General features: G+C 39.5%; 1 long non-coding RNA gene across 1 annotated transcript; it reads left to right on the top strand.

The window, feature by feature from the left end:
• The first annotated feature begins 3,048 nt into the window (after positions 1-3,048).
• LOC131738152 (uncharacterized) lies at positions 3,049-8,546 on the top strand. Its single transcript, XR_009329682.1, has 2 exons — positions 3,049-5,919; positions 7,537-8,546. It is a non-coding gene; the product is annotated as an uncharacterized LOC131738152 (long non-coding RNA).
• Positions 8,547-24,068: the final 15,522 nt, after the last annotated feature.

The raw sequence follows: 24,068 nt of genomic DNA, 5'->3' as shown, positions 1-24,068 counted from the left end.
TGCACCCTCGATTTCGGGGGCGCAGACGGGCGCTCGGCGTACGCCGCCGAGCCAGATGGTCTGGACCCCGCTCTGGGTCCCTCCTTTGAGGTCCGAGGCACGGTCTCAGGCCCGTCCTCTTTCCTCGAAGGAAGGGGATCCACCCTCTCGGGTCCTTCCCCTCCCTCCCCTAGAGAAAGGGGATACACCCTTTCGGGTCCTTCCCCTCCCTCCGCATCAGTCACCGGGACCGCCTCGGGCATTGTTTCCCCCCCGACGGACGCGCGAGGGCCGGAGCCCTCATCGCCGCCGGAAAGGGAAACCCGAGGCGGTTGTTGTTTCAGGGGCTCCTCCCGCGCCCCCTCGGTGACTGGAACCGGTCCCTCGATGCTGGGTCGGGGACCGGTTGCTTGGCCCCGTTGCACTTCGGGGAGGGGATCTACCTCGAGGGCACCACCTTCTGCCCTCTCTGGTTCTTCCCCTCCCTTCCGCGCTCCGGAGACCAATGTAAGCGCGGGCTCCGCAGAGCCCGCCGCTGCCTCAGGGGGTGTTTCCTTCTCCCCCTCCGCGGCGGCACGAGGGCCGAAACCCCCGTCGCCGCAAGAGAGGGAAGCCTGAGGCAGCTCTTCTTCTTGGGGGGGCTGTTCTTCCCCCCCATCCGACCCCTCGGCGGGGGTCGTTTGCATGGGCTCCGCGTTGTTCGCGGAGCCCACGCTTGCCTCGGGGGCCGAATCCGCCTCCTCCATGGAGGCGGGAGCCCGAGGCAGTTCTTTTAGTGGGAGGGGTGGTTCTTCCCCTCCCTCCGGCCCCTCGGCGGAGGTCGCCTGCATGGGCTCCGCGTTATCTGCGGAGCCCATGCCTGCCTCGGAAGCTGTTTCCGCCGCCCCCTCCTCGGCAACACAGGTTTCAGGACCCGTGTCGCCGTCGGAGGAAGGCGGTGCCCGAGGCAGGTGTTCTTTCGGGGGCCCCTCCTGCGCCCCCTCGGTGACCTCTTCTGCGGCCGGCTCCTCGATGGTGGAGTCGGGGCCGGCTTCCGAGGTCTGTTTTGTGACGGGGAGGGGATCTACCCGAAGGGCTTCATTTGCCCGCACGGGTTCCTCCCTCCCCTTTGGCCTCTCGGCGGGGGCCTCTTCCATGGGCTCCGCAGATTCTGCGGAGCCCCGGACCGCCTCGGGGGATGGATCCTTCTCCCCCTCTGTGGCATTACGAGGGCCGGGGCCCTCATTGCCGGCAGAGGGGGGACGCCGAGGCGGTCGCTTTGGTTTTAGGGGGCCCTCTTTCGCCCCCCCGGGGACCCCCACCATGAGGCCGAGACGTGTGCACTTGCGTGCACACGTAGGAAGACGCGCTTGCGCCTGCCTCTTCCCCCTGAGGCTGCCGGAGGCGGTCTCCTGCCCTGCCACGGCGATGGGGAGCCCACCTCCGGCAGCGCTTCTCTCCTCGCCCTCTGGGGGGAGGAGGTGTTTGGTTTTACGGGCGGCTTTGCCGCCCTGCCTCGCAGGGGGTGCCGTGGGGGGGGTCTCCTTATCAGGGACTCCCCCAGACCCACCGCCAGATGGTGCGGCGGTGGGCTTCGTCTCCCCCCGCTTGGCCTCCCCGGTGGACCTGGCCGCCACCTTCTTCTTGCGGCGGGCGACCGCGGTCCACTCGGCGGCCTTCTCCCCCGGCGCGCTTTCAGGAGGCGCGGAGGGTCCGGCCACCTCGGGGGCCTTCTCTCCCTTTCCCCCCTCAGATGTTCCTGGGAGGGGGGCGGGTACTTTTTTGTCCCCCTTCTCTGCGGGCCTCTTGGAGGGCCCCGGGGGCGAGGTGGTCTCGGAGGGGTGCGGTGCGGGCGCGGCTGGCTTTGCGCCCTGCTGGAGCTTGGGGCACCTCTTTTTCTGGTGCCCCAGCTCCTTGCAGTGAAAGCACCGCACCTCCTCCGAGGAATAAAAGATTACGTAATTGGTCCCCTCAAAGGGGACCACAAAGCTGCCCTCCGCGGTGTCCCTCCCCGCCAGGTGGATGGTTACCTGGCGGCGGAAGGACAGGATGTGGCGGAGGGCCTGGTCTTTGCAGCCCAGGGGGAGGGGGTGGATCGATGTTTTGATCTCCCCCAGGGCTTGCAGATGGGGCCTGAGCAGGTCGTCCCTCAAAAAAGGTGGCACATTGGAAAGGACGACCCTTGTGCCCAGGCCCGCGAGCGGTTCGACGGGGATAAAAATCCCCGCCACCGCAAGACCCCTCTCAATCGCCGTGTTCGCGGCGGCCTCCGATTTTAAGAAGAAGACGGCTTTCCCGTACATCTTGGAGGCCGCCACGATGGCCGATGGCCCCACCACCTTGGCCATGGCCTTGACAAAGCCCTCGATTGAGAGGGAGTCCTTCAGGAGGCACCTGACCCCGTGCCTCCTGGTAATGTTCTTGAAAGGGGCTGCAGCCTCCCCTGCAGCCACCTTTGCCCATTGTTTGGTGGGCTGCGTTTTCTGCCCACTCATTATTTAAATTAACAAACAATAATTCAAAATAAAACAAACAGAAATTGCACACCCCTGCACTGCAATAGTGCAGGGGCACACAGAACACAAAGTTTTTTTTTTTTTTTTAAATAATTAAATAAACAAAAAAATAAAACAAACAAACAAAAATTATTTATTTATTTTTTAAAACAACAAAAATAAAAATTCACACACCCACCCCTGCACTCCAGTAGTGCAGGGGCACACACACACACAAATAAAAATAAAACAACCAAAAACACAAAGGGTTTTTTTTTTTTTTTTTTTTTTTTTTTAACAAACAAACGTATTTGTTTATTTTTTTAATAAATAAACAAATACAAAATCACACACCCCTGCACTCCAATAGTGCAGGGGTAAAAGAAAAATTCAGAAATAAATCAAAGTTTAAAACTAAAAAATAGTTTTAAACTTAAAAGAAAATCAAAACCAAACTAAGGGCAAACAAAGGAGCACATGGCCTGTGCTCCCTGCCTGCCCTTCCCCCACTCTGCACAAGGCAGAAGCAGGGGATTAAAACAAAAGGATTTTTAAAACTAAAACTAAAACAGTGTAATGATTAAAAATGATTTTGAAATAAACTAAAGAAAATGCTCTTCAATACAAAATTAAAAAGAAAAGAAAAGAAACAAGTTTAAAGGAAGTAAAAATTAAAAGAACAAACCAAACAAAGGAAAAAAAAAACAAGCCAAAATGGCTGCCCTCCTACACTTGCAAACAAGCAAGTGTAGGAGAACCAAAGAAAAAAGAAATAAAATGTGTTTTTAAAACACTAAATAAAAGTTTTAACTAACAAAAAAGGTGCCCTGCTGCTTTAGAAAAAAGAATATATAAAAAGATTGTGAAAATAAAAAGATGAAAACACTGTTTAATAGACTTTGAGCAGGAGCTCACCTCACGCGCGACTGCTCTCGCTCAAGGGTACAGCAGCCGTGTCCCCCATCTGGGATTGAACCCACAACCCTCCGTTCAAGAGTCCAAAGCCATAACCACTGCTCCACACTGCTGCCATGCTGGGGTCAATTGATCCAAACAGTAGACATCTAAACTGAGAGTCTCTAGAGTATGTATGTCTGTCTTCGGGGCTATGACATGTAAACCTGTGTAATTGAACTGAAACTGTGGTTCAAAAGGAAATTGACCTCTAAACTTGCATGACAACAGTTGGAGATATTTCTCTTGAATGGAAATGCAGCCACTATTCTAATGACTGAAAAAGCGGTGGATTCAAACATTACCACTTTTTAACAATAAAAATACAGTGGAACAAAGTCCGCAAAGAATCAGGTTTTTAATTTCAAGAAGACGATATTTAGATCTGACACTATTTACATCATTAAATTTGTCCCTGTTGTCTGCAAATGTTGCTACTTCTGCTAAATGACATTGTTTATTTACCCACAGAATGCTTGACAAGTCCAATCACATCCGCCAAGACCCAACAAAACAATTCAACAGGCACGTGTGATTCTGTTTGTTTTTCATAATTTTACTAAACTAAATAAAAGCATTTTTTTTAAACTAGACCAATTTTATTTTTTATAACCATACTGTAGTCTAAAATATAGACTGTACTGCTGAAACTGCTATATCTGTTCAGAACAACTTTCCCAGTGGCTATTGAATGGTACGTAATTTCAGCTGGATATTATTATTATTATTATTATTATTATTATTATTATTATTATTACATACAATATTTGTGTATAGTCCACTAAGATACAGTAAACTAAAATGTGCATGTAAAGAAAATGACAACCCCAAATTTGTGTTCAAGAGTATGGCAGTTGCAAAAAACTGTAAGTATTCTTTAGATGTTTTATACAGGTGTAACAGAGTGGATAGTTATAATAGTTAGGCTGGGGGAATGTTGCGTCAATTGCAGCATACTAAGTTTAGTCCACTTGGTGTGTCTAACTAGTGGATTAACCAGGTTTAGTCCACTTGATTGGACTAAAGTTAGTACACCTAATCCCGATTACAGCGTACAAAAAGTTAATCGTCACAGGTAGATCATCTTTTAATTCAGACTAAACAAGATCCTGATTGCAGTGTACCAAATCAGATTCATGATGATCCTGTTCAAGTGGATTAATTTAGTACTGTGAAGGATAAGACTAACTTAATACGCTTGCTTGTCCTAAACTGAAATGACGAGTACATCTGAAAACTTTATTCTGTACATTTCTTATGTCCGTCACGTTCGGGCAGTCAGGTCCATGAGAATAAAGTTTCACACAATGTATATAGGTCCTACATTTGAAGCTTTTTAATCATGTACCTTTGATACCGTTTTCAGTTTAATGCAATACAATTTCAGTTAATATGTTTTAACTATAAACAACTAATGGTCCATTATAACACAATTCAACTTTCCTGTGCCTATGCAGCCGTGTCGGCAATTAAAAGCAAGTATGATCTGCCAGTTTGAAATGTGCACGAAAGACATGACATTTATTTTTACTTAAATATGTTTGATGTAATACAAATGTGTCTCTTTTTGTACAGGCATCCCTATATATCTATCTGACACTGCATTCCACAGATTGGACTAGTAAAGAAGGGTTTATACAGATCTGGACAAATGTTTTGCATCAAAGAAACTACTAAAAAGTCTACCGGAAGCCATATTAGTAGTACAGAGTTTCATGTTAGATTTTAAAATGTCACATTTTTTAATTTTCAGTCAGTTTTTTGTTACGTATAAGGAAAACTACAAAGCAGTATGTAATTTTAATATATTAACGTAAGATTATTTAGCAGGTTTTATTCAACTTTATGAAGTAAAATGTGTTAATTCTATGGGACGATGCAAAACTTCTGGCCATAGCTGTAGGTTACTCCTCATTATCGGCCTAACTTGTATTTATCAGTTAAAACAATTACCGGGATCATCTCTTTCATAATTTTCTATTTTTTCCACATCAAAAATGAGGCCCTGTTTATTTATATACCAGCAGTACAAACACATGCTTAACGGGTACTCAGAAAGGAATGTAGTGCCTTCACTAATAGAGTATGGGCCACAAACAACAGGTTTAAATATTTGATTTCCACTATTTACATCATTAAATCAAATTTATGTTGGTCTGAATTATTACAAATATTGTAAAGCTGACCACCTTTTTAACCTAACGATGAAGATTTAATAAACACTATTGTACACATTATACTATGAGATTAAATTGTCACCCCTGCTCTTCATATGTTAACATGTAGATGAGCCGCTCAGGGGGGTCAGGTTCGGCTCACAGAAATACTTCTTATCCCTGTGTTGTGTCTCCACACAGCCGGTGCAACCACTGATTCTGTCTCTCCCTCAATTCAGAGTCATACGGGCTGGGGAATGACATCAGAATCTTCCTATCCCTGGGGATCCTTCTTGTGCTCTCAGGTATTGTGGGGGAAGACTTCTATAGCAGACAGAGGAAGCACCACGGGGAAGGTAAGGAAGCTTCCCTTATGGATTAATAATCTTCTTATTGACCAGGAGTCATTCATATATACGCATATATATGCATAGCAAGAAGTCATATTGGATACCTGGTGAGGAAAAGGTTCACATGTGGGGCATGTTGTCCGTGTCCTCCTTTGTAAAAACCTGTGAAAAGTAATCATTTAATATATTTGCTATTTTTTTTTTCTTTGTGTATGATTTTGCCATTTGTGCCTCTTAGACATTTAATCTCCTCTTTGAATGTTCTCTTGCTGTTATAATATTGGAAAAACATTTTGGAATTGGTTTTAGCCCCCTTAGCAACATTGATTTCTATCTCTCTCTTGGCCTTTCTAACTTCCTTTTTGACTTGTGTTTGCAGTTCCAAGTACTCTTTCTGTGTACTTTATTTTTGGTCCCTTTTAAATGATCTGTAAAGTGCCTTTTTTCACTGAATATCTTTTTAAATTGATCTATTAAACCATTTTGGCCATTTTGTTTTAGATTTAGATTTGTCTACTTTTAGGATGTAATTGTTTTGTGCCTCTAGTACTACATTTAAAAAAAAAACAGCCATCCTTTTTCTGTGGATGTTTTCTCTATTTTACTCCAATCTACTTATGTTAGTCTCTGTTTCATACCTTCATAATTTGAGTTGTTGCCTTTGTTTTGATGTGGTCTCCCCTCTCTTTTTTTATTTTCTCCCCCCTTCCTTTCTAGTTTAAATGCTTCTGGACCTCCTCAAGGATCCTTTTTCCGAATCGATTGGTTCCCTTTCTGTTTAAGTGCAGTCCGTCCAGCCTGTATAGATAGTCCTTGTTGTAGAATGTGCTCCAATGTTCAAGAAAGATGAAGCCTTCCTGTGTGCACCACGATTTCAGCCATGCATTTTGATTTTGTATTTCCAGCTGTCCATATGTTCCTTTGCAAGGTGCCAGCAGTATCCCAGAAAATAACACACTTTTGGTCTTGTCTTAATTTCCTTCCTAGCTCTCTGAATTTGTTTTGCAGGGATCTTGGCCTGTTTCTTCCAATGTTGTTTGTACTGATGTGGACGACTACTACCGGGTCGTCTCCTGTTCGTTCTAGGAGCCTGTCCACGTTCACAGTGATGTGCGTGACAGAGGCTCCTGGAAGGCAGCACACTGTTGTAGTAAAGGGGTCCAAACTGCGAGCTGAAATTGCTGTGTTTCTCAATATGGAGTCCCCAACAATCATGACCTCCCTTCTTTTTGCTGCCTGGACAGCACTGTTTATAGGGTCCTGGGTGTTGTTCCTTTCGTTCTCTTGATGTTGGTTTTGATCATCTAAATTTTGAAGTGGCTCAAATTTGTTGGATGTTTTGATTTCTGGTGGATATTGTAGAAGCCATATATTAAAATGTATTTTTAAAGATATCGCAATACATAGTGAACCTCTATTAATGGGCATTTCAGTACAAAGTCCACGAGCAATCAAGGCATTTTTAACGTCCTGATCTGTACTCATTGACTCAGCCTTCAGTATGAAGTCCACTATTACAGATTAGCAACACATCTGCAGCCCCAATCAGATCAAAACTATGTTAAATGAATGAAGATGGCTCTAAGGGATATTTTTACTTAATAAAATGCTGCTCTCTTACAGACACCAATGGACAATAAACAGGCCTGTCATTCAAAGCTGTCCTTTGATCTGCAGTGCAGGTGGAACACATCTTGTAATACGACACAAACGACTCACAAGTTACAAAGAAATATCCTGCGAGGAAAAGGAGAGCTCTGCAAAGAGCACCACGCTGTGCAAGCAAAGTAAAAGTGTTGCTATCTTGTGTTATCTGCTAACATGTGCAAGCTTATTGTAAGACAAGTTCCTGAATTCAACAATGCTGATTGTATAAAGTGTTACTGAACACCCTGAAGTGTTTCAAGATACGCAATACTTTGCTTTTGCTGTATCTATTTTCCATACATTCTTCAATGTAGGCATGTTTTTTTCACACCTCATATATTTATATGAATAGATAACATATTTCTCAGGCGTGTTCGTCAGGAGGAGAGAAGTTCTCTTAAAAACATCATAGTGTATCCAGATCGTGCTCCCGCTTGCAACAAAGCTGCTGCTCTGAATGAGTGCTTGTTGTGGAAATTAGCATGGTTGTAAGAAGGAGCATGAACTCGATATTCTACAGGCTGATTCATAATTCACACAGCATTGTCAGATCATTGAGAAAACTGGAGCATACGTGGAGGATGATCTGCAAAGGAGCAATGTCTGTGACTGAGACTGTTTGGCAATCAGGGAGTTATTCAATAATGTCAACATTGAAGGACAACTGATAACAATGTAAAACAACAATGCTGTGCAAATGTTTCACCCTGTATGTTAAAACCAACATGATCTTTTCTGGCTAATGATGCAGATTAATGTATTTTCAACTGATTATGAAGTGTGAATCAAAAATATTAAAACAATCAGAAATGTGTTTAAAACTATACTGACAACAAGGGATACATCATAGATAAAGTAATGTGTTGTAAACAATGTAGGGTGTTCTGTAACACACAACAATATTGTTCTTTTAAATGTGTTGTGTATTAAACCGTAGTGTTACTTGAATTAAAACCAAAACATACCTTATGTGTTCAAATTGGTAAGCAGTTTGTTTTCCATGGGTTATAATTTATTTGTGTTGTGTTTTTGTTAAATAAAATAAATGGATTTGGTCATTCTCTGCTTTACAGGTACCAAAAAAATGAAGCCAAATAGCTGTCCAAAGTACCACACAAACAGATGCTTAAGAAAACAACTTTTGATCAATTTTGAATTCCAATATTCCAGGAAAAGTAAAACAACAAATTCATATATATATATATATATATATATATATATATATATATATATAGTAAAAGACTAGACCCACTCGGGTTCGTTGCCCCTTTAAAAATATGACCCAGCACAACAGAAGTGGATTTTTCAAGCGCTGACGCGCTATATTTTAATGAACACAAAATAAAACAAATACAAAATCAAAATAAACACCTAGCTCTGTACGAGCACTAACTGACACACAGGAACACCCTTCCTAACACGGGACAGCTAAGCTGTTTTCCCGACCTTTCCAAAACACCGGTTTAACACCGCACTTTCTTCTCTTCCTCTGGCTACTCTGAGACAGCGCACCTCTTCTGCCTCCTTTTACTCAGCAGCCCCGAGCAGACTGCCTGCTCTCCTTTTAAACCCCGCACCTGGATCTAATTCCCCAATAACGCCCAGGTGCGGATGATCATTAATAATAAAACAATTAAACTAAACAATAAAGCAATTAACAAATCAATTAGAAAATTAAATGAAACAATAAAGCAACACAAATCAAACAAAAAGGTGCATTCTCACATGCTTTTCTCTCGCAGGGAGGTTTTAACCCCCTCCCTGCTGTCTCTCACAACCCGCTATATTACAATATATATATATATTATTCAGAACAAAATAATCACTTTCAGTGTTCTTTCTGGCTACCTAAAGATGTAGACTTGACAAAAAGATAAACAGTCTCTTTTACAATTAAAAATACCTCAATTTAAACACATATTTTGAAATCTGTTTACTGGAGTTTATCATACTTATCTGAACTTGATTTCAAGATCATTCCATTTACCAGAGAAAATGTTTGGGATATCTTTGTATGTTGCACTGGACAGACGTATACCCCATACAGCAGCGAACAACCCATTGATATTTGTGTGGACCATTTATAATGGTACTTTAAAAGAAATAATTATAGGGGTGGGGTGTTTCCTATCACATGACTTCCTTTAGGATATAAAGACTGGCTCAAAATGACTGTGCAGTAAGAATTGTCTTTCTGCAGGGCTAGGGGAGAATCACCTCTGGAATGTCTAGGTCAACTGCTTAAAAAAACTTGTTGCCGTTATTTTTATAAGCATTTTTATCATTTTTGTAGTGAAACAATAACAGAAATTAAATAGAATTGTATAAAATGTAAATGCTAATTGATTTCCTTGGATTTCTTTCCTTTAAAATGTCAAAATCTCGTTCTCTTCGTCATTGGCGAAAGTGCCTGTAAATGCTTTTGCCAAACTATACAATTTCAACCAGTACATTTAGTTTTAATTTAGATTCATGAATGGCTCATCAGGGACCAATTGAATATTTTTTATTGGAAGAGTGGAAAATCTGAGGGAATCACCGAAACCCGGAAACCCTGCACACCTGTTTGTTAAATGCACTGGTGATGATGGGTGTCTGTAAACCTGAACTGTCTCAGCCTGTCCTGGTGAACACAGAGCTGTCTAGTCACCCTAATAACAACTTACATGGGTACGTAGCTTCTAAAGACAATGTATAGGTGCTATTTTGTACTGGTGGAAGGATAAAAAGTATTTTGAAAGTTGCCCTATTTATTATGATTTCTAACAGCCAGTCTGCCTATAACACTGGACTTTGTGTTTTACTCTTTTAGAATGGTTTTCACTCACTTATCACAGAAAGGCACCGAGGTATATAATCCGAATCATCAATTTGATACACCTGCAAACTATCTGCCCTATCAAGGGTACAACTAGAACAGACATACCAAGAGATAGACCTCAATGCTGAAATAGACTAATCACTGTCAGAAACCACACAGTGTGGGGAAGCAATCAAACAGCCAAAGGTGTAGAGAACCAATCTAAAGAGGTTATGGTGAGGTTGTGTAATGCACTGCTGAGACTGCATGGTCAAAGAAAAGTAAACCCTGTACAGTACTGTAATTCGAAGTATAATGTATGTATTTGTAAACAATATGCAACTATAACCAGAATGCTGCTTGCAATAGAGTCCTGCGCGGTGTCAGATTTGCACATACTCTTTATATATATATATATATATATATATATATATATATATATATATATATATATATACTCTGAGCACACTCTTAAACTCAGGGTAGATGTTCAGGAGGACATAAAGATGTTTCGGACTCCTGTAAGTGGATCAAGAAGCTCACACAGACTCATTCGATTTGAAATATTGACGATTCAGAGTAGGATCAGTACTCCTTCAGTTTATTAAATGCTTAAAAATGGATTGAGTAGTTAGAGACTATGTCGAATCCCAACTGACAGGCAATCTGGGAGGTCCGGTGCCTTAACTGGTATAATAGCTAGTGGTGGGAAAAGTGAAGCCTCTTGAACCACTGAACCCTCTGAACCATTTGCTTCATAAAAGATTCACTGAGCCAAATCACTTGAAGCGCTTCGTGCTCCATAGTGACATCTATTGGTAGAGCCGCATCATTGAACATACTTGAACTTGAACATACGAGTTACACACAGGTTGCTATTGCCTGGAACTTGGTATTTATAAATAATGATCTGTAGCCTAATGTACACGAAAGACACCGTAAAGCATGCTTTTTAAAGGCTATTTCAGTGTCATTTGTGACTTACAAAATGAAGTTACATTTTATAATTGCTCTATTATCTGGTTATATATCAACCACACATGTGATTACCCAACAAAAAAGCCAGTCACGCATACGCATTATCATACTTGAAATGTAAAATTGTTGTACAATCAAAAACACGATAATGTTGCTTTAGAAAGGTAGACATATCTGACCTGATGTACTCGGCTGGGAAATTAGTGATGAAACAAGTAAGATATTTGATATTTCATTGTTAGCCAGTTTCCCGGTGGCGCAACAAGTTAGTAAGTCGTGTAATTAGAAATGCTTATCAAGCACAGGATCGAATCCCTGCTCCTGTGAGGAAGTATGCGTGTAGAGAACCTGTTTTAGATTTTAAAAAATAATAATAATTACATTTTCCAAAATGCTAAAATAATCATATTTGCTGATATTTTTTTAATAAACAAATTGAAAAAAAGAGAAAGAAATAATAAATGCTTCCTTCCGGGAGTAATCTAGGCTATATTTCAACGAAGCATTGTATTGATTCTGGTTCAGTCAGATCATGTGATGTGTTGCTTCATGCGGAACACTGTTTGCTTCAGATGGTTCGAGGTGGGTTACGTCATTTGTTTGCTTCACATGAAGCAGTGGTCATTTGAATCACCTGAAGTAGTGAATCACTGAATCATGTGACTGATCCAAAGCCTCAATGAGCTCCTGTGAGCGATTTGAAGCCTCGTGAGGAAATGAACCCTGTGTATGATTTGAAGCCTCAATGAAGCAATGAACCTCGTGAATGACTTGAAGCTCCGCACTAACGTAGTTGAATCAGTTGAAGCCCCTCTCCAAAACTCATAGGCATTCTAGTATTAGGCATAGCATTAATGGGTCATTAGTTCAGTGTCTCATCGGCGTCTCTCGGATGGCTAGATTATTTTTAAGCATACAACATGCGTGAAGCGTAACCCGAAGTCAATTAAAGCCTATTGGACATTTAAAAAAAAAAGTGTTTTTAGAGTGCATAATATATAGAAACATAACATAATAATAATGTTTATTTTATTACATTTCAGTAAAACATACTTGAATACAAAGATTTCTACATAAACATCCATATATATTTTTTATTAAAAAAAAAAAAGCATATTACATATACGACTTGGCGGACGTGAACCCGGAGCTCTAGATTGAGGTTGTTTACTTCCTCACACTAAACTCATAGAGCCGCCACGGATCCCACAGTAATAACACAAACATCAACATATGGTGCTTTAAGGTGTAATGGTGTTTTCGAATGGTATAGCAATTTGATATTTATAAATTATATTTATTTTGTTGATGTATCACAGTGAAATAATATTGAATTCAAGACTTCTTTGACAAAGGTTTGAAAAGACATTTTATTAACAATTATTTCTGGAAAACATTTCAAATAATCATTACATTTATTTTTATAATAATTAACAATAATTAAACTCCCCCAATTTCACATAGTAGTAGCCAGTAATATATATATATATATATATTTATATATATACAGGCGTGCTCAAATTTGTTGGTACCCTTACAGCTCATTGAAATAATGCTTCATTCCTCCTGAAAAGTGATGAAATTAAAAGCTATTTTATCATGTATACTTGCATGCCTTTGGTATGTCATAGAATAAAGCAAAGAAGCTGTGAAAAGAGATGAATTATTGCTTATTCTACAAAGATATTCTAAAATGGCCTGGACACATTTGTTGGTACCCCTTAGAAAAGATAATAAATAATTGGATTATAGTGATATTTCAAACTAATTAGTTTCTTTAATTAGTATCACACATGTCTCCAATCTTGTAATCAGTCATTCAGCCTATTTAAATGGAGAAAAGTAGTCGCTGTGCTGTTTGGTATCATTGTGTGCACCACACTGAACATGGACCAGAGAAAGCAAAGGCGAGAGTTGTCTGAGGAGATCAGAAAGAAAATAATAGACAAGCATGGTAAAGGTAAAGGCTACAAGACCATCTCCAAGCAGCTTGAAGTTCCTGTGACAACAGTTGCAAATATTATTAAGAAGTTTAAGGTCCATGGAACTGTAGCCAACCTCCCTGGGCGCGGCCGCAAGAGGAAAATCGACCCCAGATTGAACAGAAGGATAGTGCGAATGGTAGAAAAAGAACCAAGGATAACTGCCAAAGAGATACAAGCTGAACTCCAAGGTGAAGGTACGTCAGTTTCTGATCGCATCATCCGTCGCTTTTTGAGCAAAAGTGGGCTCCATGGAAGACCCAGGAGGACTCCACTTTTGACAGAAAAACATAAAAAAGCCAGACTGGAATTTGCTAAAATGCATATTGACAAGCCACAATCCTTCTGGGAGAATGTCCTTTGGACAGATGAGTCAAAACTGGAGCTTTTTGGCAAGTCACATCAGTTCTATGTTCACAGACGAAAAAATGAAGCTTTCAAAGAAAAGAACACCATACCTACAGTGAAACATGGAGGAGGCTTGGTTATGTTTTGGGGCTGCTTTGCTGCTCCTGGCACAGGGTGCCTTGAATCTGTGCAGGGCACAATGAAATCTCAAGACTATCACGGCATTCTGGAGCGAAACGTACTGCCCAGTGTCAGAAAGCTTTGTCTCAGTCGCAGGTCATGGGTCCTCCAACAGGATAATGACCCAAAACACAGTGCTAAAAGCACCCAAGAATGGATAAGAACAAAACATTGGACTATTCTGAAGTGGCCTTCCATGATTCTTGATCTGAATCATATCGAACATCTATGGAAAGAGCTGAAACTTGCAATCTGGAGAAGGCACCCTTCAAACCTGAGACAGCTGGAGCAGTTTGCTCAGGAAGAGTGGGTTAGGTTAGCGGTCCCATCATTTTTGTCCATGCCATTTTCATTTGTTTTATTATTTACAATATTATGTTGAATAAAAAATCAAAAACAAAGTCTGATTTCTATTAAATATGGAATAAACAATGGTGGATGCCAATTACTTTTGTCAGTTTCAAGTTATTTCAGAGAAAATTGTGCATTTTTTGTTTTTTGTGGATGGGTACCAACAAATTTGAGCATGTCTGTATATATATATATATATATATATATATATATATATATATATATATATAAATTTAACAAAGATTAATTGAAATTATTTTAAAATGTAATTTGACAAACAGTATATTCTTCCTTCCAGTTCTAACCTACTTCAACAAAGCATTATTGATTCGAAGTAAAGCGTTGTATTAGTGGTTTGTGTCTTCTTTTGTAAATATACCATCAAAACGTTTCGATAGTGCACCTACGACACCGTCAGCAAGATTTTACTCCGTGAGCGTCTGCAGCTTCAGAGGATCCGTAGAACTGTTGGCGTTTGTGTCATGTGATGTATTGCTTCATGCGAACCAATTGAACCTTTGATTCACAACACTGTTTGCTTCTAATGGTTCGAGATGAGTCGAAGCGGGTGAGGCTTTGTACCCATCACTAATAATAGCATTAATACTTCAATATGTACATGTTTTGCCCCTAAGCTATGCATGCATAAAACTAAAAATGCCCACCGCTAAATTCTAGAGCATCCAACATATCACTCTTCACAACTAAAACATAAATCCTATCCCTTATAGCAATGCATCAACATTGAAGAGATATAGATTCAAAATAGTTCTTACCTTCCAAAATATATGGAAGTGTAGAATATAATGTAAGGACAGAAACTGTCTTCAAAAGGCAAAGACTTCTAAATACGACCCTGACAGAGCATGGATCACATCAGCTTGTAGTTAGCAAGTTGAGTGACACTTGACTTTGGTTTTACCTTGGGTTTTATAGAGTTTTTACTTCACTTCTTAAGTCTTAATTAAATCTCAAACATGAATCTGCCTTGACAGTTCTTGTCTTTCAAGTGAATAACATTTTCAAAACACCCGGTAACTCCTTCTATGACATTAATTAGCCATCATCTCCTAATACACCTGTCAAAAAGTAGAATGGATTTGCGACCAAGGGAGGTGTTAGGAAGACGCAGAATGACCAGGATGTTACATTGATCAATGATGTTTATTTTTAGCACAGCAAAGTTCAGAAAACTGGACAGTTTAAACAGTTCAGTTATTGTAGACAAAAAATTAAAAACAAAAATAATCAAATAAACAAAACAAACTTTCAAAAAGATGAAAAACGGTTATTTAGCAAACCACACTGAGCAGTGTCTAGCTCGGTAAACATACAGACTTTAACTGAAGCTTCATAAATGCTAAAGCAGCAAAAATGTAAAAATAATTAATAAATTGCTCACGTAACTGAGTACCACTCTATAACAGAGTTCTTTGGTCAAGAGGCCTCCAATAAGCATCCAACTAGCTTAAACTTTACCCCCATACTGAACTTGGGATGGCTTTATAAAGCCTTCACCTCACTAAACTCCACCTTTCAGGAGATACTAGTAGTGAAAACGCTAACCTTTTAACGCATCAAACTCTAATGAAAAAAACCTCCCCATAGACTAACATTAGCCATGCTACTGTGTAGAACAGCGTGTAGAATGTGCGTGGCGCACGTCCCCTAATGTCAATACAGCGCGTACCCGGATACTGTCATGGCGGCGTTCCTGCTGCAGAGAAAGCTTTCAGTTTCTAAGTATACATGTGGTTAAAGAAGAACAGAACTAGAAAAAAAATACAATTTCTGCATAAAAAGCTGATTCAACTAACTACATGAAAATCGATGTGTGCACCCATCACTTTTCATAGCAGAAAGCAGATCTCCAACAAACTACTAGTAACACAAAGATTGCATCTATTTTTTTCTTTCTTTCTTAATTTACTGATGACCCAGCAGAAAGGAAGTTCCATGGGAACATGAATACAAACCCCTTTTTCTTTTCATTATCACAATTATTTAGACAGTATTAATGTTTTTAACAATAAAAAAGTCAGTGATGAGGTCGGGGTAAACCGCATCATCACACCACCTCTCCTACATCTCCAAAATATGTAAGGTGAACTATTGAACTGATGTTATTCTTTTTTGGTACCAGGGAGTTCCTGAACACAGCATGCACGTGAATACAGTGCAAGTATATGAAGAATACATATAGATAAATGTGTTTAATATATAACACCTACTTTGGTCTAATTATTCCAATCCTGGGTTAAAAATACATTATCCTTTTAACATCAAAAAACATCCTCCTTAGTAAGTTGGCTTTATTACATGTATAGATGTGGTTTAACAATTAACATATTCGATAGGGGCTGGTAGAAGGTTCATAGCAAACTTCTAAGCATGAAACTATATATCCAATTATTCTCACTTAAAACCAGTATATCAAGAACATAGTCAAAATATAACAGTCCCATTTTAGCTATTCAGTGCTTTAAACTAAACTTGACTTTTCTCTGTTTTTATAAAAATCCTGTTCAGGCAAGTTCCGATCACCTGCTTCTCTATCGAGGTCATCCATCATTAATAGAGTCTTCTGTGAGCATTTTCTCAGACGTATGGCATAACATGGTCCTATGCTATTGCTCCCCCTCACTTGTTTTTACCAGGCCTTCATTAATGTCTATGATTTAATGAAGCCATATATAGTTCACCACTGACTCCCCTTTCCTGTACCAGGAAGTACAGTATTTCTTATATGTAAAAGATCACTCATTATAGAAACCTTGGATTTCAACCCCCCCAAACATTAAAACTCGCACTTGTTGCCAAAAAGTTATTTCCTTCAATTACCCATGCGCCTGGTAACATTTTGTTTTAAGGAAAGACAAGGTTAACAAATTAATTACATTCTCTTTACATGCCTGACACAGACTGGTGCCATTATGCTTTTACTGAAGTTTTTACTTTAAGTCAATTTCTGCATTATATTCTCTTATATTCAAACTTAACAGTTCTTCTGTTAAAATAAAACATTTACACTCGTTTCTGCTATTCTCCTCAATGCTATACACCTTGGCCCAGTAGCTCAGACAAAGACAAGCTTAGCTCATTTCACAGGTGTTTTTTGGTCAGCGTGACCCCAACCTAGCTCCCTTTTTACTCAGACTTACAATGATCCAATCATATTTGTTACTGTTATAACAGAATAAACAGGAATATAGAATGCTCTAGTATAACTATAGGTTAACACAGAGCATATTATAACGTTTTGTATGAACAGTGTGTTTTTACAATTTGTTTAGTATTTCTGCTGGCTTTATTCCTTAAAACACAGTACAGTTATTACAACATTTTAAAACACATGCAGTTTCACAAATGTTCATTTTGTATCCCAAAGATTAGCCTGCATCCAGTAGCTGTCACAGTCTTGGGTCAGTTTCTGCTCTCTTTAAAAGCCTGATACCTGCAAAAACTTAAACACTGTTAGCAGGGCTTCCATCTCTACATTGCCATTGCCATCATCAGTGGGAAGACTTCAAATAAATTAAACTGTTTCTATCAAAGAGACATCCATCTCTCCCGTATACACCTTTCACTCAAAAAAGATGATTGCACCTTGTACAAGGGAAGACAGGTTTTAGGTTCATTCGTGACAGCAGGTCCGATATTTATGACCCGCTTCCAATCCAGACCCGCTACTACAGGACCCGACCCGAACCCACAACACGGTCTTCTTACCCGCGACTCGACCTAACCCACTTTAATAAGATCTGCAACCCAACCCAAACCCGGAAGTGTTTGTCCTTTACCTACTGACTCTCACACTCTAATTTTTGGTCCTTCAAAGCCTCTCATTGGCTTCATCTTGTTGCATTATTTTTGTATTGTGTTTCTTAACCTCAGTACAGGGTAAAATGTCAACTAAAAATATGAAGAGTGCCTTAAATATAATTATTCACTGGCTATCAAAATGATAGTGTCACCAGCCTTGAACTTATTAAATATAAGAACATAAGAAAGCTTACAAACGAGAGGAGGCCATTCGGCCCATTTGGCTTGTTTGGTTGTTAGTAGCTTATTGATTCCAGAATCTCATCAAGCAGCTTCTTGAAGGATTCCAAGGTGTCAACTTCAACAACATTACTGGGGAGTTGGTTCCAGACCCTCACAATTCTCTGTGTAAAAAAGTGCCTCCTATTTTCTGTTCTGAATGCCCCTTTATCTAATCTCCATTTGTGACCCCTGGTTCTTTTTTTTTTAGGTCAAAAAAGTCCCCTGTATAAACTCATTCTCCACAGATTGAATTTATACAATAGGCTATACTGCACGGTAGCTTTCTCTAGTGGTCTGGATATATTTTAACATTGTAACATTAACTATCTCTACTTACTTTATTATAAAATACCTGTCTATTCCTTTTCTGCCACCAGTTGAAAGGCAGCTACACCTGTGCTTTTGCAGAGATGTACCAGTTTTGTGGCTGTCATTCACAAAAACATAATGACAGGTTTACAAGCAACGAATCCAGTCACATGTTCATTATTTTAATTCGCTATGATTCCACAAGAATTCCACACTTCTGATTTACTTGTCGAACTATTATCCACTACATGATATAAACCCTGTGCTATCTTTTGTTTCACCTCATTTACAAACATATTTAATATCACCAAGCAGGCATGATAAAAGGATCTTGTGATGTACCAAACAAGCGAGAACACTGCTTAGTCAAACGGCTGCACCCTCTAACCAAGGGGACATGACTGACGGTACAAAAGGGGACGTGGCTAGGTGATCTGTTCCTTTGTTATGGTTAAGAAAGAACCACTGAAAGGTTAACTATAATTGTACCGTGAGTGTTTGTTTTGTCATGTCTAATTATATACTTACTTGTTTGTTTATTAGACGGCTAACACGTACCGGGAGCTGTCACTTAAGGCTAGCACCAACCTGGACAACACTTCACAACTGTACACAAATAAATTGTATTTCACCACTTGCACGTTAGCACGTTAGCACTCAACTTGTGATCGTGTGTGTGTGTCTTTGTATGTGTTATACTGTTATTATTATTTCAGGACTGTAAACCCTTCATTTGGAACAGTGCAATACACATTGCTGTGTATTGCCTGGGATTATTATTTTTTGCGGTCACCAGATCCGGATTATAAAAATAAACGTGTTTGGATCGTGAACTTTGTTGTCTGTCTTCTGTTTCGTGATCACATCACTTCTACACCTGTGTACTGCAAACCACTTTGCCACACTCTATCGCTGACTTACTGTGTTACCTTGAGCAAGTCACTGAGCAACAACCTCCTTGTGCTCCGTCTTTTGGGTGAGATGTTTTTGTAAGTGACTCTGCAGCTGATACACAGTTCACACACCCTAGTCTCTGTAAGTCGTCTTGGATAAAGGTGTCTGCTAAAATAAACAAATCATAATAATATAAACGTTTCCCACAGTAAAAGCATAGAAAAGTGTAACAATGCAAAGCAAAAGCCGCATTATAAGCCAGAACGAGTAATTCTAAGTATAATGGCTGTATTTCGTGAGTGAGTAGATAGAGCAAGGGCAACACCCAAGTTATCGTTTAGTAATCCAGACTGCAATAAATAATGAAGGTCTGTGGTTTTAGTGGCCGCAAAAGTTTTCTTTTAATTTAATTTGAAAATAAATAATCTTGGAAACAGCACTTGTATAAGCTGTCTGTAGCATGCTATATAGCCTGGCCTAGACATGATTACACCCGTGAAAGGGTTATAATACAGACAGTAGAAAGTGCGAAGGAGAGGCAGCGGAATCGGAAGCCTGGCAGAATCAGTGCAACAGGAGACTGAATGAGTGGGACGGCGGCAGCGAGCACGGCAGGATCAGCAGGGCCGAGGCGACAGGCTCAATGAAGGCAAGGGGAGAAGCGCCAGCAGCGTTGTCGGAGGAAGGAGAAGCAACAGGACAGACGAACTTCCCCAGAAACATTTTGCTGGATTTTGAGTTGAATCATGTCCAGCAGGTAACCATCAACTTATGAAGAGAAAGAAAAAGTGCAGCGGCTGAGTAGCCATTCTATAACTAAATTGATCGTCTTCCAATGGGAAACGAAAAGTAAGGGTCTGCAGAGCTGTGTGACAATACGCAAAAGAAAAAGCAAGACAGAGAATAAGGGTGCACACAAGGGTTTAAATAGGGGGATTCTTTGATATTTTGGGGGGATATGACAGTGGTAGGAATCCTAGCTCCTGCCCCCCCCGAACCAAACATAGAGGTTACAATTAAACCGGTTATGATGGAACGTTGCAATCCATCCATACCAGTGCACTTGTGACATGACTTGATCAGTAAAACCGTTTGCATATATTCAAAGTTATTAGAAATTCAGGAATACCATTCTATTATACAGGGAACTTTTTTGACCTTAAAAAAGAAACAAGGACCAGGGGTCACAAATGAAGATTAGATAAAGGGGCATTCAGAACAGAAAATAGAAGGCACTCTTTTACACAGAGAATTGTGAGGGTCTGGAACCAACTCCCCAGTAATGTTGCTGAAGCTGACACCCTGGGATCCATCAAGAAGCTGCTTGATGAGATTCTGGAATCAATAAGCTACTAACAACCAAACAAGCAAAATGGGCCGAATGGCCTCCTCTCTTTTGTAAGCTTTCTTATGTTCTTATATTTAATACGTTCTGTTTCAAGGCTGGTGACACTATCATTTTGATAGCCAGTGAATAATTATATTTAAGGCACTCTTCATATTTTTAGTTGACATTTTACCTTGTACTGAGGTTAAGAAACACAATATAAAAATAATGCAACAAGATGAAGCCAGTGAGAGGCTTTGAAGGACCAAAAACATGTTTATCAATCTAGATCTTGAAAACTTTAGATTTTGCCAGAAGTACACCTGTGTAATGGAAATATCACACTTAATATCATTTCACCATCTCTAGTCAGGGAGGGTGCTGTGGTATGTCCATTCTTCTGTTGGTTTACCACCCTCGATCTTTTGTTACCTTCTTGGTCATCAAAAACTTACATGTGTAACGGAAACACATGCTTCCACTGTGCATGAGTTTCCATCACTGCACTAATCTTATAACTGTTTCTTTTAGTGGTGTTACAAAAGAAGACCTTCATACAGTAAGTTGTATTACTTGGACGGTTTGCTAGTATGCCTTGGGATATCAAATTAACCATGCTATATAAGTATCATTTCTTTAGCGTTTGTACTTGTGTAGATTTAAAATGTCACTTTTCCTATCTGTAAAATGAATTATTTGTTTTTCAGTGTTTGCAGTTTGAGATGTTCTGCTGGTATGTCTCTGATACTGACATAATAATTATATTTATGAAATGCTTGTCTCCAACATAAAATCATCACATTTAGGGTGAAATTCACAGTCATCAGCACTATGGGCCGAACCAAATCAAACTTTCTTTATCACAAAATCAAAACTAGTCATTTCCAAGCCGTGAAATGGGCGGAGAGAAGATTCGCAGGAGTAGGCGGGACCTCCGAAAAGCAACATGAAAACAGCTGCTGATCAATCCCCAGCTGGTATTTGTGACATTTTGAAGGGGCGAAAACAAGGCGATAACATGCGAAAAGGCAGGCGAAGACTGCCAGGGCAGAAAAAAAAGAAAGTCTGTGTTATACTGTTGTTTCGTTTGAATATCAGTGAATGAATGCTATTACATACAACTACTACTAGCAGTAATAATAATAAAAAAATGCATTTATTAATAATAATAATAATAATAATAATAATAATAATAATAATAATAATAATAATAATAAACAATCTGCTTTTATTTTTATTGTGTAAAATATTGAAAAATACAGACGTGAGTTTGAAAGAAAACACACACGCACACACACACAAGCACACGCACAGTTGGCAATTACCTCATTTCCACAAGTTACATTAACACAGAAAAAATGTGTGTGTGTATATGTGTGTATGTGTGTATACAGTGTATATATATATATATATATATATATATATATATATATATATATATATATATATATATACAGTATATATATATATATATATATATATATATATATATATATATATATATATATATATATATATATATATGTGTATATTAATATGTTCTTATTTTGTAAACAGTGGCTCTGTCATCTATCATGTTTACATTTTTTTTAAATTTACAGAGCCGCTCCGTTCAGGAATACTTAAAATTACTAAATCATCTGTGGTGGAAGGGGAGAACATTGAATTCAAATGTGTGATATCAACTGCGCACAGAAAACAGCCAAACAAGGAGAGGAATTGGTTCCATTTATAAAAACAGAGAGAAGGTCAACTCACTGCCAGAGCCCGGAGGAATAGCAACTGTCACATTTATAAAAGAAGACATCAGAAAGAATGGCACTGGAAACTATACCTGCATGTATGGAAATCAGAATCCAGGAGATGTGAAAAACATCAGCCATGGTCCTCCGATTTACCTGAATGTACAAGGTAAGGAAAGGGGCTAACATTAACAAACAACAGACTGTCTCTATATTGAGGTGCAGTAGCTGTTTGTGAAAGAAATGAAATTATTTCAATATAAAAAACAAGTGAAGAACATATTTGAATATGGACATCTTACCGTCAACCATTCAAGTGATATGGAATACAAGACTGCATGCTTCTAACTATATTTTTTAAAATAAAAATTGTATTTGTAGTATACATAATATTTGTATTTAATGGGTTTTTAAATCAACTTTTCCCAAACCCTGCATATTTAAATATCTTCTATTCTTACAGCATACCCCCATATTATATGGAAGACTGTAGACTCTCACTAATCTGAACCCCAGTGGTCTGATTTGAACCATGCTATTGTAATCCATTCGATTAACAAGAACATTAAATTCTAAATTCAGAGGCACGCACTCCCATCGTACTTCAGGTAGACAAACACATTGCAATTGAAGGAATGGATGATGTATCATTTACATGTATGATATCAGCAGAACTCAGAGGGGATTCTTTCTACCTTTATAAAAGTTTCAAATCACAGCTTGTTCCCAAAGACATGACAGCTGTGATGTTTTCCATTGAAAAAGTTAACAGGAGTGATATTGGAAATTACACCTGTGTGTATGGAAAAGAGAATCTGAATTGGGGTCTATTGAGCTAAACTGTGCACATATAAATACTGCCAACCTTTAAATTGTTGGGAAAACCAACATCCTTAATGGTGTTTGTGAGGAGGCTCTTTACAATATTTGTGTCTTTGAAATTAAGTAAATCTCCAGGTGTTTCTCCAAATATGTGTCTTTATTTAGAAACCAATTAATGATCTCTTCATTGATACCAGGATATTCAGTCTCTCTGAGTCGGGTAAACCTGGGAGTTGTGTTCATCACCAGCAGGGAAGAGCTTGGACACTCCATATAAAATATACTATAGTACCATCCAAGAACCTGTAGAATACAGGAATACAGAACAGTGAAGAATAACTAATATTATCAAGCACGTCCCCATTGGAACCTTTTAGCAGCAAGTACACTTTGTCTGAGAGTGTAGATCTGCACCCAGAATGTCAGCATTCTGAACGCTTAAACCACAACAGGTTCTGCTGTATCCAAACACATTAAGTACATTAATATCAGGTTTTTGTTTGTTTTTGAATTAGATTTAATGACTTAGAATATGTTTATAAGTGTTGGGTGACTACCACTAATCAAGTTCAGAGTGTACTTTCTCTTGCACTTTCTGTATGACAGACACAGCAAACAGGGTGTAAGAAATACAATCTCACTTTGATTAAAGGTAGTCACCGAACACTTATACGATAAAAAACACTTTTAGCACCTTAGCACTAATAACGTGTTATGATCTGTTGGGAGGA

Source organism: Acipenser ruthenus, chromosome 10 (assembly GCF_902713425.1).
Source record: "Acipenser ruthenus chromosome 10, fAciRut3.2 maternal haplotype, whole genome shotgun sequence".
Taxonomy (NCBI): domain Eukaryota; kingdom Metazoa; phylum Chordata; class Actinopteri; order Acipenseriformes; family Acipenseridae; genus Acipenser; species Acipenser ruthenus.
Note: the sequence above shows the minus strand (reverse complement) of the source record. Positions and strands in the feature narration are given on the sequence as shown.